Here is a 14105-nt window from a genome sequence, read left to right on the forward strand (position 1 = left end):
CTTGCTATCTTGTTTGCTATATCGAAAACACAAAAAAATTAGTTTACTTGCATTTACTTTATCTAGTTTGCTTTATTTACTATTGCTAAAATGGCCAACGCTGAAAATACTAAGTTGTGTGACTTCACAACCACAAATAATAATGATTTCTTATGCACACCTATTGCTCCACCTGCTACTACAGCAGAATTCTTTGAGATTAAACCTGCTTTACTGAATCTTGTTATGAAAGATCAATTTTCCGGAATTAGTTCCGATGATGCTGCTGCCCATCTTAATAATTTTGTTGAACTATGTGAAATGCAAAAATATAAAGATGTAGATGGTGATATTATTAAACTAAAATTGTTCCCTTTCTCATTAAGAGGAAGAGCTAAAGATTGGTTGCTATCTCTGCCTAAGAATAGTATTGATTCATGGACTAAATGCAAGGATGCTTTTATTGGTAGATATTATCCCCCTGCTAAAATTATATCTTTGAGGAGTAGCATAATGAATTTTAAACAATTAGATACTGAACATGTTGCTCAAGCTTGGGAAAGAATGAAATCTCTGGTTAAAAATTGCCCAACCCATGGAGTGACTACTTGGATGATCATCCAAACCTTCTATGCAGGACTAAATTTTTCTTCACGGAATTTATTGGATTCAGCTGCTGGAGGTACCTTTATGTCCATCACTCTTGGTGAAGCAACAAAGCTTCTTGATAATATGATGATCAACTACTCTGAATGGCACACGGAAAGAGCTCCACAAGGTAAGAAGGTAAATTCTGTCGAAGAAACCTCTTCCTTGAGTGATAAGATTGATGCTATTATGTCTATGCTTGTGAATGATAGGACTAATATTGATCCTAATAATGTTCCATTAGCTTCATTGGTTGCACAAGAAGAACATGTTGATGTAAACTTCATTAAAAATAATAATTTCAACAACAATGCTTACCGGAACAATTCTAGTAACAACTATAGGCCATATCCTTATAATAATGGCAACGGCTATGGTAATTCTTATGGAAATTCTTACAACAATAATAGGAATTCACCCCCTGGACTTGAAGCCATGCTTAAAGAATTTATTAGTACACAAACTGCTTTTAACAAATCTGTTGAAGAAAAGCTTGGGAAAATTGATATACTTGCTTCTAAAGTTGATAGTCTTGCTGCGATGTTGATCTTTTGAAATCAAAAGTTTTGCCTAATGAGAATCATCATAATAAAATTACTACTACAGCAAATGCCATTCAAGTTAGAATTAATGAGAATATAAGATTAATGGCTGAACTGCGTGCTAGGTGGGATAGAGAAGAAAATGAAAAACTAGCTAAAGAGAAGAATATAGCTAAAGTTTGGACTATTACCACCACTAGTAATGCTAATGCTACACATGTTGCTGCACCTCCTACTCATACTAATAAAAGAATTGGTGTTAGCAATGTTTCCACTTCTAATGCAAAGCGCGAAAAACTGCCTGAAACTGCTAAAAGCTATCGAAACTGCTCGTGATAAAGTCTGCTGAAATTTTTTCCAACATTGGGGATGATGATCCCATTGCTTTAGATTATAATGGTTTGAATTTTGATGATTGCCACATCTCTGAAGTTATAAAGTTCTTGCAAAAACTTGCTAAAAGTCCTAATGCTAGTGCTATAAATTTGGCTTTCACGCATCATATTACAAATGCTCTCATAAAAGCTAGAGAAGAGAAACTAGAGCGTGAAGCCTCTATTCCTAAAAAGTTAGAGGATGGTTGGGAGCCCATCATTAAGATGAAAGTTAAAGATTTTGATTGTAATGCTTTATGTGATCTTGGTGCAAGTATTTCTGTTATGCCTAAGAAAATTTATAATATGCTTGACTTGCCACCGCTGAAAAATTGTTATTTGGATGTTAATCTTGCTGATCATTCTACAAAGAAACCTTTGGGTAAAGTTGATAATGTTCACATTACCGTTAACAATAACCTTGTTCCCGTTGATTTTGTTGTCTTGGATATTGAATGCAATGCATCTTGTCCCATTATATTGGGAAGACCTTTTCTTCGAACTGTTGGTGCTATCATTGATATGAAGGAAGGTAATATAAAATATCAATTTCCTCTCAAGAAAGGTATGGAACACTTCCCTAGAAAGAGAATGAAGGTACCTTTTGACTCTATTATGAGAACAAATTATGATGTTGATACTTCATCTCTTGATAATACTTGATACACACTTTCTGCGCCTAGCTGAAAGGCGTTAAAGAAAAGCGCTTATGGGAGACAACCCATGTTTTTACCTACAGTACTTTGTTTTTATTTTGTGTCTTGGAAGTTGTTTACTACTGTAGCAACCTCTCCTTATCTTAGTTTTGTGTTTTGTTGTGCCAAGTTAAGCCGTTGATAGAAAAGTAAGTACTAGATTTGGATTACTGCACAGTTCCAGATTTCTTTGCTGTCACGAATCTGGGTCTAATTCTCTGTAGGTAACTCAGAAAATTAAGCCAATTTACGTGAGTGATCCTCAGATATGTACGCAACTTTCATTCAATTTGAGCATTTTCATTTGAGCAAGTCTGGTGCCATTTTAAAATTCGTCAATACGAACTGTTCTGTTTTGACAGATTCTGCCTTTTATTTCGCATTGCCTCTTTCGCTATGTTGGATGAATTTCTTTGATCCACTAATGTCCAGTAGCATTATGCAATGTCCAGAAGTGTTAAGAATGATTGTGTCACCTCTGAATATGTCAATTTATATTGTGCACTAACCCTCTAATGAGTTGTTTCGAGTTTGGTGTGGAGGAAGTTTTCAAGGATCAAGAGAGGAGTATGATGCAACATGATCAAGGAGAGTGAAAGCTCTAAGCTTGGGGATGCACCCGGTGGTTCACCCCTGCATATATCAAGAAGACTCAAGCGTCTAAGCTTGGGGATGCCCAAGGCATCCCCTTCTTCATCGACAACATTATCAGGTTCCTCCCCTGAAACTATATTTTTATTCCATCACATCTTATGTGCTTTTTCTTGGAGCGTCGGTTTGTTTTTGTTTTTGTTTTGTTTGAATAAAATGGATCCTAGCATTCACTTTATGGGAGAGATACACGCTCCGCTGTAGCATATGGACAAATATGTCCTTGGTTTCTACTCATAGTATTCATGGCGAAGTTTCTCCTTCGTTAAATTGTTATATGGTTGGAATTGGAAAATGATACATGTAGTAATTGCTATAAATGTCTTGGGTAATGTGATACTTGGCAATTGTTGTGCTCATGTTTAAGCTCTTGCATCATATACTTTGCACCCATTAATGAAGAAATACATAGAGCATGCTAAAATTTGGTTTGCATATTTGGTTTCTCTAAGGTCTAGATAATTTCTAGTATTGAGTTTGAACAACAAGGAAGATGGTGTAGAGTCTTATAATGTTTTCAATATGTCTTTTATGTGAGTTTTGCTGCACCAGTTCATCCTTGTGTTTGTTTCAAATAAGCCTTGCTAGCCTAAACCATTGTATCGAGAGGGAATACTTCTCATGCATCCAAAATACTTGAGCCAACCACTATGCCATTTGTGTCCACCATACCTACCTACTACATGGTATTTTTCAGCCATTCCAAAGTATATTGCTTGAGTGCTACCTTTAAAATTCCATCATTCACCTTTGCAATATATAGCTCATGGGACAAATAGCTTAAAAACTATTGTGGTATTGAATATGTAATTATGCACTTTATCTCTTATTAAGTTGCTTGTTGTGCGATAACCATGTTTACTGGGGACGCCATCAACTTTTCATTGTTGAATTTCATGTGAGTTGCTATGCATGTTCGTCTTGTCTGAAGTAAGAGAGATCTACCACCATGTGGGTTAAGCATGCATATGTTAGAGAAGAACATCGGGCCGCTAACTAAAGCCATGATTCATGGTGGAAGTTTCAGTTTTGGACATATATCCTCAAATCTCAAATGAGAAAATTATTAATTGTTGTTACATGCTTATGCATAAAAGAGGAGTCCATTATCTGTTGTCTATGTTGTCCCGGTATGGATGTCTAAGTTGAAGAATAATCAATAGCGAGAAATCCAAATGCGAGCTTTCTCCTTAGACCTTTGTACAGGCGGCATAGAGGTACCCCTTTGTGACACTTGGTAAAAACATGTGCATTGTGATGATCAGGTAGTCCAAGCTAATTAGGACAAGGTGCGGGCACTATTAGTATACTATGCATGAGGCTTGCAACTTATAAGATATAATTTACATGATGCATATGCTTTATTACTACCGTTGACAAAATTGTTTCATGTTTTCAAAATCAAAGCTCTAGCACAAATATAGCAATCGATGCTTTTCCTCTATGAGGACCATTCTTTTACTTTCAATGTTGAGTCAGTTCACCTATTTCTCTCCACCTCAAGAAGCAAACACTTGTGTGAACTATGCATTGATTCCTACATACTTGCTTATTGCACTTATTATATTACTCTATGTTGACAATATCCATGAGATATACATGTTACAAGTTGAAAGCAACCGCTGAAACTTAATCTTCTTTTGTGTTGCTTCAATACCTTTACTTTGAATTATTGCTTTATGAGTTAACTCTTATGCAAGACTTATTGATGCTTGTCTTGAAGTGCTATTCATGAAAAGTCTTTGCTATATGATTCACTTGTTTACTCATGTCATACACATTGTTTTGATCGCTGCATTCACTACATATGCTTTACAAATAGTATGATCAAGATTATGATGGCATGTCACTCCAGAAATTATCTGTGTTATCGTTTTACCTGCTCGGGACGAGCGAGAACTAAGCTTAGGGATGCTGATACGTCTCCAACGTATCGATAATTTCTTATGTTCCATGCCACATTATTGATGTTATCTACATGTTTTATGCACACTTTATGTCATATTCGTGCATTTTATGGAACTAACCTATTAACAAGATGCCGAAGTGCCGGTTGTTGTTTTCGCTGTTTTTGGTTTCAGAAATCCTAGTAAGGAAATATTCTCGGAATTGGACGAAATCAAAGCCCAGGGGCCTATTTTCTCACGAAGCTTCCGGAAGTCCGAAGGAGAGACGAAGAGGGGCCACGGAGGGGCCACACCATAGGGCGGCGCGGCCCCCTTGGCCGCGCGGCCCCGTGGTGTGGGGCCCCGTGCCGCCTCTTGACATGCCCTTCCGCCTACAAATAGCCTCCGTGACGAAACCCCCGGTACCGAGAACCACGATACGGAAAACCTTCCGAGACGCCGCCGCCGCCGATCCCATCTCGGGGATCCAGGAGATCGCCTCCGGCACCCTGCCGGAGAGGGGAATCATCTCCCGGAGGACTCTACGCCGCCATGGTCGCCTCCGGAGTGATGAGTGAGTAGTTCTACCCCTGGACTATGGGTCCATAGCGGTAGCTAGATGGTTGTCTTCTCCTCATTGTGCTATCATTGTTGGATCTTGTGAGCTGCCTAACATGATCAAGATCATCTATCCGTAATTCTATATGTTGTGTTTGTTGGGATCCGATGAATAGAGAATACTATGTCATGTTGATTATCAAAGTTATGCTATATGTGTTGTTTATGATCTTGCATGCTCTCCGTTACTAGTAGATGCTCTGGCCAAGTAGATGCTTGTAACTCCAAGAGGGAGTACTTATGCTCGATAGTGGGTTCATGCCTGCATTGACACCGGGACGGTGACGAGAAAGTTCTAAGGTTGTGTTGTGCTTGTTGCCACTAGGGATAAAACATTGATGCTATGTCTAAGGATGTAGTTGTTGATTACATTACGCACCATACTTAATGCAATTGTACTGTTGCTTTGCAACTTAATACTGGAGGGGTTCGGATGATAACTCTGAAGGTGGACTTTTTAGGCATAGATGCAGTTGGATGGCGGTCTATGTACTTTGTCGTAATGCCCAATTAAATCTCACTATACTTATCATGATATGTATGTGCATTGTCATGCCCTCTCTATTTGTCAATTGCCCGACTGTAATTTGTTCACCCAACATGCTTTTATCTTATGGGAGAGACACCTCTAGTGAACTGTGGACCCCGGTCCAATTCTCTTAATACTGAAATACAAATCTGCTGCAATACTTGTTTTTACTATTTTCTCGCAAACAATCATCTTCCACACAATACGGTTAATCCTTTGTTACAGCAAGCCGGTGAGATTGACAACCTCACTGTTTCGTTGGGGCAAAGTACTTTGGTTGTGTTGTGCAGGTTCCACGTTGGCGCCGGAATCTCTGGTGTTGCGCCGCACTACATCCCGCCGCCATCAACCTTCAACGTGCTTCTTGGCTCCTCCTGGTTCGATAAACCTTGGTTTCTTTCGAGGGAAAACTTGCTGTTGTGCGCATCATACCTTCCTCTTGGGGTTGCCCAACGAACGTGTGAAATACACGCCATCAAGCTCTTTTTCACGGCGCCGTTGCCGGGGAGATCAAGACACGCTGCAAGGGGAGTCTCCACTTCTCAATCTCTTTACTTTGTTTTTGTCTTGCTTTATTTTATTTACTACTTTGTTTGCTGCACTTATATCAAAACACAAAAAAATTAGTTGCTAGCGTTACTTTATTTATTGTCTTGTTTGCTATATCGAAAACACAAAAAAATTAGTTTACTTGCATTTACTTTATCTAGTTTGCTTTATTTACTATTGCTAAAATGGCCAACCCTGAAAATACTAAGTTGTGTGACTTCACTAGCACAAATAATAATGATTTCTTATGCACACCTATTGCTCCACCTGCTACTACAGCAGAATTCTTTGAAATTAAACCTGCTTTACTTAATCTTGTTATGCGAGAGCAATTTTACGGTGTTAGTTCGATGATGCTGCTGCCCATCTCAATAATTTTGTTGAACTATGTGAAATGCAAAAGTATAAAGATGTAGATGGTGACATTATAAAATTAAAATTGTTCCCTTTCTCATTAAGAGGAAGAGCTAAAAATTGGTTGCTATCTCTCGCCTAAGAATAGTATTGATTCCTGGACTAAATGCAAGGATGCTTTTATTGGTAGATATTATCCCCCTGCTAAAATTATATCTTTGAGGAGTAGCATAATGAATTTTAAACAATTGGATAATGAACATGTTGCTCAAGCTTGGGAAAGAATGAAATCTCTAGTTAAAAATTGCCCAACCCATGGAGTGACTACTTGGATGATCATCCAAACCTTCTATGCGGGACTAAATTTTTCTTCGCGGAATTTATTGGATTCAGCTGCTGGAGGTACCTTTATGTCCATCACTCTTGGTGAAGCAACAAAGCTCCTTGATAATATGATGGTTAATTACTCTGAATGGCACACGGAAAGAGCTCCACAAGGTAAGAAGGTAAATTCTGTCGAAGAATCCTCTTCCTTGAATGATAAAGTTGATGCTATTATGTCTATGCTTGCGAATGATAGGACTAATTTTGATCCTAATAATGTTCCATTAGCTTCATTGGTTGCCCAAGAAGAACATGTTGATGTAAACTTCATTAAAAATAATAATTTCAACAACAATGCTTATCGGAACAATTCTAGTAATAACTATAGGCCATATCCTTATAATAATGGTAACGGTTATGCTAATTCTTATGGGAATTCTTACAACAATAATAGGAATACACCCCCTGGACTTGAAGCCATGCTTAAAGAATTTATTAGTACACAAACTGCCTTTAACAAATCTGTTGAGGAAAAGCTCAATAAAATTGATATTCTTGTTTCTAGAGTTGATAGTCTTGCCTACGATGTTGATCTTTTGAAATCGAAAGTTATGCCTAATAGGGATATTGAAAATAAAATTGTTACTACAGCAAATGCCATCCAAGTTAGAATTAATGAGAATATAAGATTAATGGCTGAGCTAGCGTGCTAGGTGGGATAGAGAAGAAAATGAAAAACTAGCTAAAAAGGAAAATGTAGATAAAGTTTGGACTATTACCACCACTAGCAAAGCTAATGATTCACATGTTGCTGCACCTCCTACTATCAATGGTAAAATAATTGGTGTTGGCAATGCTTCTACTCCTAGTGCAAAGCGCGCAAAATTACCTGAAACTGCTAAAGCTGTTTGAGCTGCTTGTGATAAAGCTGCTGAAATTTTTTCCAACCTTGGGGATGATAATCCCATTGCTTTAGATTGTAATGATTTAGATTTTGATGATTGCCACATCTCTGAAGTTATAAAGTTCTTGCAAAAACTTGCTAAAAGTCCCAATGCTAGTGCTATAAATTTGGCTTTCACAAAACATATTACAAATGCTCTCATAAAAGCTAGAGAAGAGAAACTAAAACTTGAAACTTCTATTCCTAGAAAGCTAGAGGATGGTTGGGAGCCCATCATTAAAATGAGAGTCAAAGATTTTGATTGTAATGCTTTATGTGATCTTGGTGCAAGTATTTCGTTATGCCTAAAAAAGTTTATGATATGCTTGACTTGCCACCATTGAAAAATTGTTATTTGGATGTTAATCTCGCTGATAATGCTAAAAAGAAACCTTTGGGGAAAGTTGATAATGTTCATATTATGGTTAACAATAACCTTGTCCCCGTTGATTTTGTTGTCTTGGATATTGAATGCAATGCATCTTGCCCCATTATATTGGGAAGACCTTTTCTTCGAACCGTTGGTGCTACTATTGATATGAAGGAAGGTAATATTAAATATCAATTTCCTCTCAAGAAAGGTATGGAACACTTCCCTAGAAAGAGAATGAAGTTACCTTATGATTCTATCATTAGAACAAGTTATGATGTTGATGCTTCATCTCTTGATGTTACTTGAGATACACTTTCTGCGCCTAGCTGAAAGGCGTTAAAGAAAAGCGCTTATGGGAGACAACCCATGTTTTTTCTCCAGTACTTTGTTTTATATTTGTGTCTTGGAAGTTGTTTACTACTGTAGAAACCTCTCCTTATCTTAGTTTTATGTTTTGTTGTGCCAAGTAAAGTCTTTGATAGAAAAGGAAGTACTAGATTTGGATTACTGCGCAGTTCCAGATTTCTTTGCTGTCACGAATCTGGGTCTATCTCCCTGTAGGTAGCTCAGAAAATTACGCCAATTTACGAGCATGATCCTCAGATATTTACGCAACTTTCATTCAATTTGAGAATTTTCGTTTGAGCAAGTCTGGTGGCCTAATAAAATCCATCTTTACGGACTGTTCTGTTTTGACAGATTCTGTCTTTTATTTCGCATTGCCTCTTTTGCTATGTTGGATGAATTTCTTTGATCCACTAATGTCCGGTAGCTTTATGCAATGTCCAGAAGTGTTAAGAATGATTGTGTCACCTCTGAACATGTGAAATTTTATTATGCACTAACCCTCTAATGAGTTGTTTCGAGTTTGGTGTGGAGGAAGTTTTCAAGGATCAAGAGAGGAGTATGATGCAATATGATCAAGGAGAGTGAAAGCTCTAAGCTTGGGGATGCCCCGGTGGTTCACCCCTGCATATATTAAGAAGACTCAAGCGTCTAAGCTTGGGGATGCCCAAGGCATCCCCTTCTTCATCGACAACATTATCGGAGTTCCTCCCACGAAACTATATTTTTATTCGGCCACATCTTATGTACTTTGCTTGGAGCGTCGGTTTGTTTTTGTTTTTTGTTTTGTTTGAATAAAATGGATCCTAGCATTCACTTTATGGGAGAGAGACACGCTCCGCTGTTGCATATGGACAAATATGTCCTTAGGTTCTACTCATAGTATTCATGGCGAAGTTTCTTCTTCGTTAAATTGTTATATGGTTGGAATTGGAAAATGATACATGTAGTAACTCTAAAATGTCTTGGATAATTTGATACTTGGCAATTGTTGTGCTCATGTTTAAGCTCTTGCATCATATACTTTGCACCCATTAATGAAGAAACACTTAGAGCTTGCTAATTTGGTTTGCATATTTGGTTTCTCTAGAGTCTAGATAACATCTAGTATTGAGTTTTGAACAACAAGGAAGACGGTATGGAGTCTTATAATGTTTACCATATGTCTTTTATGTGAGTTATGCTGTACCGTTCATCCTTGTGTTTGTTTCAAATAACGTTTCTAGCCTAAACCTTGTATCGAGAGGGAACACTTCTCATGCATCCAAAATCCTTGAGCCAACCACTATGCCATTTGTGTCCACCATACCTACGTACTACATGGTATTTATCCGCCATTCCAAAGTAAATTGCTTGAGTGCTACCTTTAAAATTCCATCATTCACCTTTGCAATATATAGCTCATGGGACAAATAGCTTAAAAACTATTGTGGTATTGAATATGTACTTATGCACTTTATCTCTTATTAAGTTGCTTGTTGAGCGATAACCATGTTTCAGGGACGTCATCAACTATTCTTTGTTGGATATCATGTGAGTTGCTATGCATGTCCGTCTTGTCTGAAGTAAGAGAGATCTACCACCTTCATGGTTGGAGAATGCATATTGTTAGAGAAGAACTTTGGGCCGCTAACTAAAGCCATGATTCATGGTGGAAGTTTCAGTTTTGGACATATATCCTCAATCTCATATGAGAATAATAATTGTTGCCACATGCTTATGCATTAAAGAGGAGTCCATTATACTATTGTCCATGTTGTCCCGGTATGGATGTCTAAGTTGAGAATAATCAAAAGCGAGAAATCCAAAATGCGAGCTTTCTCCTTAGACCTTTGTACGAGGCGGCATGGAGGTACCCCATTGTGACACTTGGTCAAAACATGTGCATTGCAAAGATCCGGTAGTCCAAGCTAATTAGGACAAGGTGCGGGCACTATTAGTATACTATGCATGAGACTTGCAACTTGTAAGATATAACTTTCATAACTCATATGCTTTATTACTACCGTTGACAAAATTGTTTCATGTTTTCAAAATAAAAGCTCTAGCACAAATATAGCAATCGATGCTTTCCTCTTTGAAGGACCATTCTCTTTACTTTTATGTTGAGTCAGTTCACCCATCTCTCTCCACCTCAAGAAGCAAACACTTGTGTGAACCGTGCATTGATTCTTACATACTTGCATATTGTACTTGTTATATTACTCTATGTTGACAATTATCCATGAGATATACATGTTACAAGTTGAAAGCAACCGCTGAAACTTAATCTTCCTTTGTGTTGCTTCAATACCTTTACTTTGATTTATTGCTTTATGAGTTAACTCTTATGCAAGACTTATTAATACTTGTCTTGAAGTACTATTCATGAAAAGTCTTTGCTATATGATTCACTTGTTTACTCATGTCATTACCATTGTTTTGATCGCTGCATCCACTACATATGTTTACAAATAGTATGATCAAGGTTATGATGGCATATCACTTCGGAAATTATCTTTGTTATCGTTTTACCTGCTCGGGACGAGCGAGAACTAAGCTTGGGGATGCTGATACGTCTCCGACGTATCGATAATTTCTTATGTTCTATGCCACATTATTGATGTTATCTACATGTTTTATGCACACTTTATGTCATATTCGTGCATTTTACGGAACTAACCTATTAACAAGATGCCGAAGTGCCGATTCTTCGTTTTCTGCTGTTTTTGGTTTCAGAAATCCTAGTAAGGAAATATTCTCGGAATTGGACGAAATCAAAGCCCAGGGGCCTATTTTCTCACGAAGCTTCCGGAAGTCCGAAGGAGAGACGAAGAGGGGCCACGGAGGGGCCACACCATAGGGCGGCGCGGCCCCCTTGGCCGCGCGGCCACGTGGTGTGGGGCCCCGTGCCGCCTCTTGACCTGCCCTTCCGCCTATAAAAAGTCTCCGTGACGAAACCCCCGATGCCGAGAGCCACGATACGGAAAACCTTGCGAGACTCTGCCGCCGCCGATCCCATCTCGGGGGATCCGGGAGATCGCCTCCGGCACCCTGCCGGAGAGGGGAATCATCTCCGGGAGGACTCTACGCCACCATGGTCGCCTCCCGGAGTGATGAGTGAGTAGTTCACCCCTGGACTATGGGTCCATAGCGGTAGCTAGATGGTTGTCTTCTCCTCATTGTGCTTCATTGTTGGATCTTGTGAGCTGCCTAACATGATCAAGATCATCTATCTGTAATTCTATATGTTGTGTTTGTCGGGATCCGATGGATAGAGAATACCATGTCATGTTAATTATCAAGTTATTATACATGTGTTGTTTATGATCTTGCATGCTCTCCGTTACTAGTAGAGGCTCGGCCAAGTTTTTACTTTTAACTCCAAGAGGGAGTACTTATGCTCGATAGTGGGTTCATGCTGCATTGACACCAGGACGATGACGAGAAAGTTCTAAGGTTGTGTTGTGCTTGTTGCCACTAGGGATAAAACATTGGCGCTATGTCCGAGGATGTAGTTGTTGATTACATTACGCACCATACTTAATGCAATTGTACTGTTGTTAGCAACTTAATGCTTGGAGGGGTTCGGATGATAACTCTGAAGGTGGACTTTTTAGGCATAGATGCGGTTGGATGGCGGTCTATGTACTTTGTCGTAATGCCCAATTAAATCTCACTATACTTATCATGTCATGTATGTGCATTGTTATGCCCTCTCTATTTGTCAATTGCCCGACTGTAATTTGTTCACCCAACATGCTTTTATCTTATGGGAGAGACACCTCTAGTGAGCTGTGGACCCCGGTCCATTCTTTAATACTTGAAATACAAATCTGCTGCAATACTTGTTTTTACTATTTTCTCTCGCAAACAATCATCTTCCACACAATACGGTTAATCCTTTGTTACGGCAAGCCGGTGAGATTGACAACCTCAACTGTTTCGTTGGGGCAAAGTACTTTGGTTGTGTTGTGCGGGTTCCACGTTGGCGCCGGAATCTCGGTGTTGCGCCGCACTACATCCCGCCGCCATCAACCTTCAACGTGCTTCTTGGCTCCTCCTGGTTCGATAAACCTTGGTTTCTTTCTGAGGGAAAACTTGCTGTTGTGCGCATCATACCTTCCTCTTGGGGTTGCCCAACGAACGTGTGAAAAACACGCCATCAGTGGCCTCTAAGGCCTCCGGATCTGCGGGGTCGCCAGGGGTTATTGGCTTGTTGAGGACGTCTGACTTTGCGACCAAATCCATGCGTGCTTGTGCAACTATCTCTTCAGGCGACAGGAGGCTCTCCGAGGAAGGATCCCTACGGGGCCGCTCCCGTGACATCGGAGATCCGTGGTGGGATGGCTGGGGGTCGGATTGAGTGCCTGCCTCTTCTGATCCGTTTTCTCCGAGCGCCGCTACAGTTGCAAGTACCTGCTTTGCTGGGCGGAGTCAACTTCAGGCTGGCCGCCGTATCCGAGTTCCGTCACCTTGCGATCAAACTCTTCAGTGTTCATGGATTGAGTGTCTCCGGAGATTGGGCTTAGGTTTCCCAAAATCGACTCTTCAGCCAGAGTTTCGCTTTCTCCGACAGCCTCTTGCTGATCCTGAGCAGCGTTGTTTTCCGGGGCCTCGACCTGCTCGGGACCAGCTCCGGCTTCAAGAGGGGCGGTTCCGGCGGTATGGGCCAAGAAGTGTACGAAGTGACACCTTTGCTTCTCTAACACCTGGGAGACCCAAGCGGATCTGCATTGGTCTTCCACCGTTACTTCCTGCTCAGGGGCGGATTGGGTGGGTTTTGATTTTTTCAGATCTAAGGCGGAATCTTCGCTAGGAAGTTCCTGCGTCTCAGATCGGATCTTCGCGGCTGCGTCCCGCTCGGCGGCGGTCGCGTCAGCGCTACTTACCAGTGGGTTTCCGTCGGAATCGACGGTTTCCCCGATGAAGATGTGTATGCCGCCAACTGGGACGATGGAGAGCTTGACGGGGTCGGTTTTAGCCGGAATCCAACACTCATCCGGAGGGACGATCGGAAGTTTTCCGGCGTAAAGGACACGCCCCACAGCGATGGTGTCGTCGTAGCTTCCCATGGCGGAACCCTCCCGGTTCCGGCCTCCAGACGCCGCAGGCCCCACGGTGGGCGCCAAGCTGTCGTTGCCTAATCGACGGTACCTCGGAGGAGGGATCCTCACGAGGGGAGAAGAAGTAGGGGCCATAGGGCGGAGTGCACACGGGACGGTGGTACGCGAGTTACCCGGCTTCGGAACACCTGCACGATGACGGGGGCCTACTGCTGCTTGTCTGGAATTATCTGGGCGCTTTCGCGTTGTT

The sequence above is a fragment of the Lolium rigidum genome, chromosome 7 (assembly GCF_022539505.1).
Source record: "Lolium rigidum isolate FL_2022 chromosome 7, APGP_CSIRO_Lrig_0.1, whole genome shotgun sequence".
NCBI classification, from domain to species: domain Eukaryota; kingdom Viridiplantae; phylum Streptophyta; class Magnoliopsida; order Poales; family Poaceae; genus Lolium; species Lolium rigidum.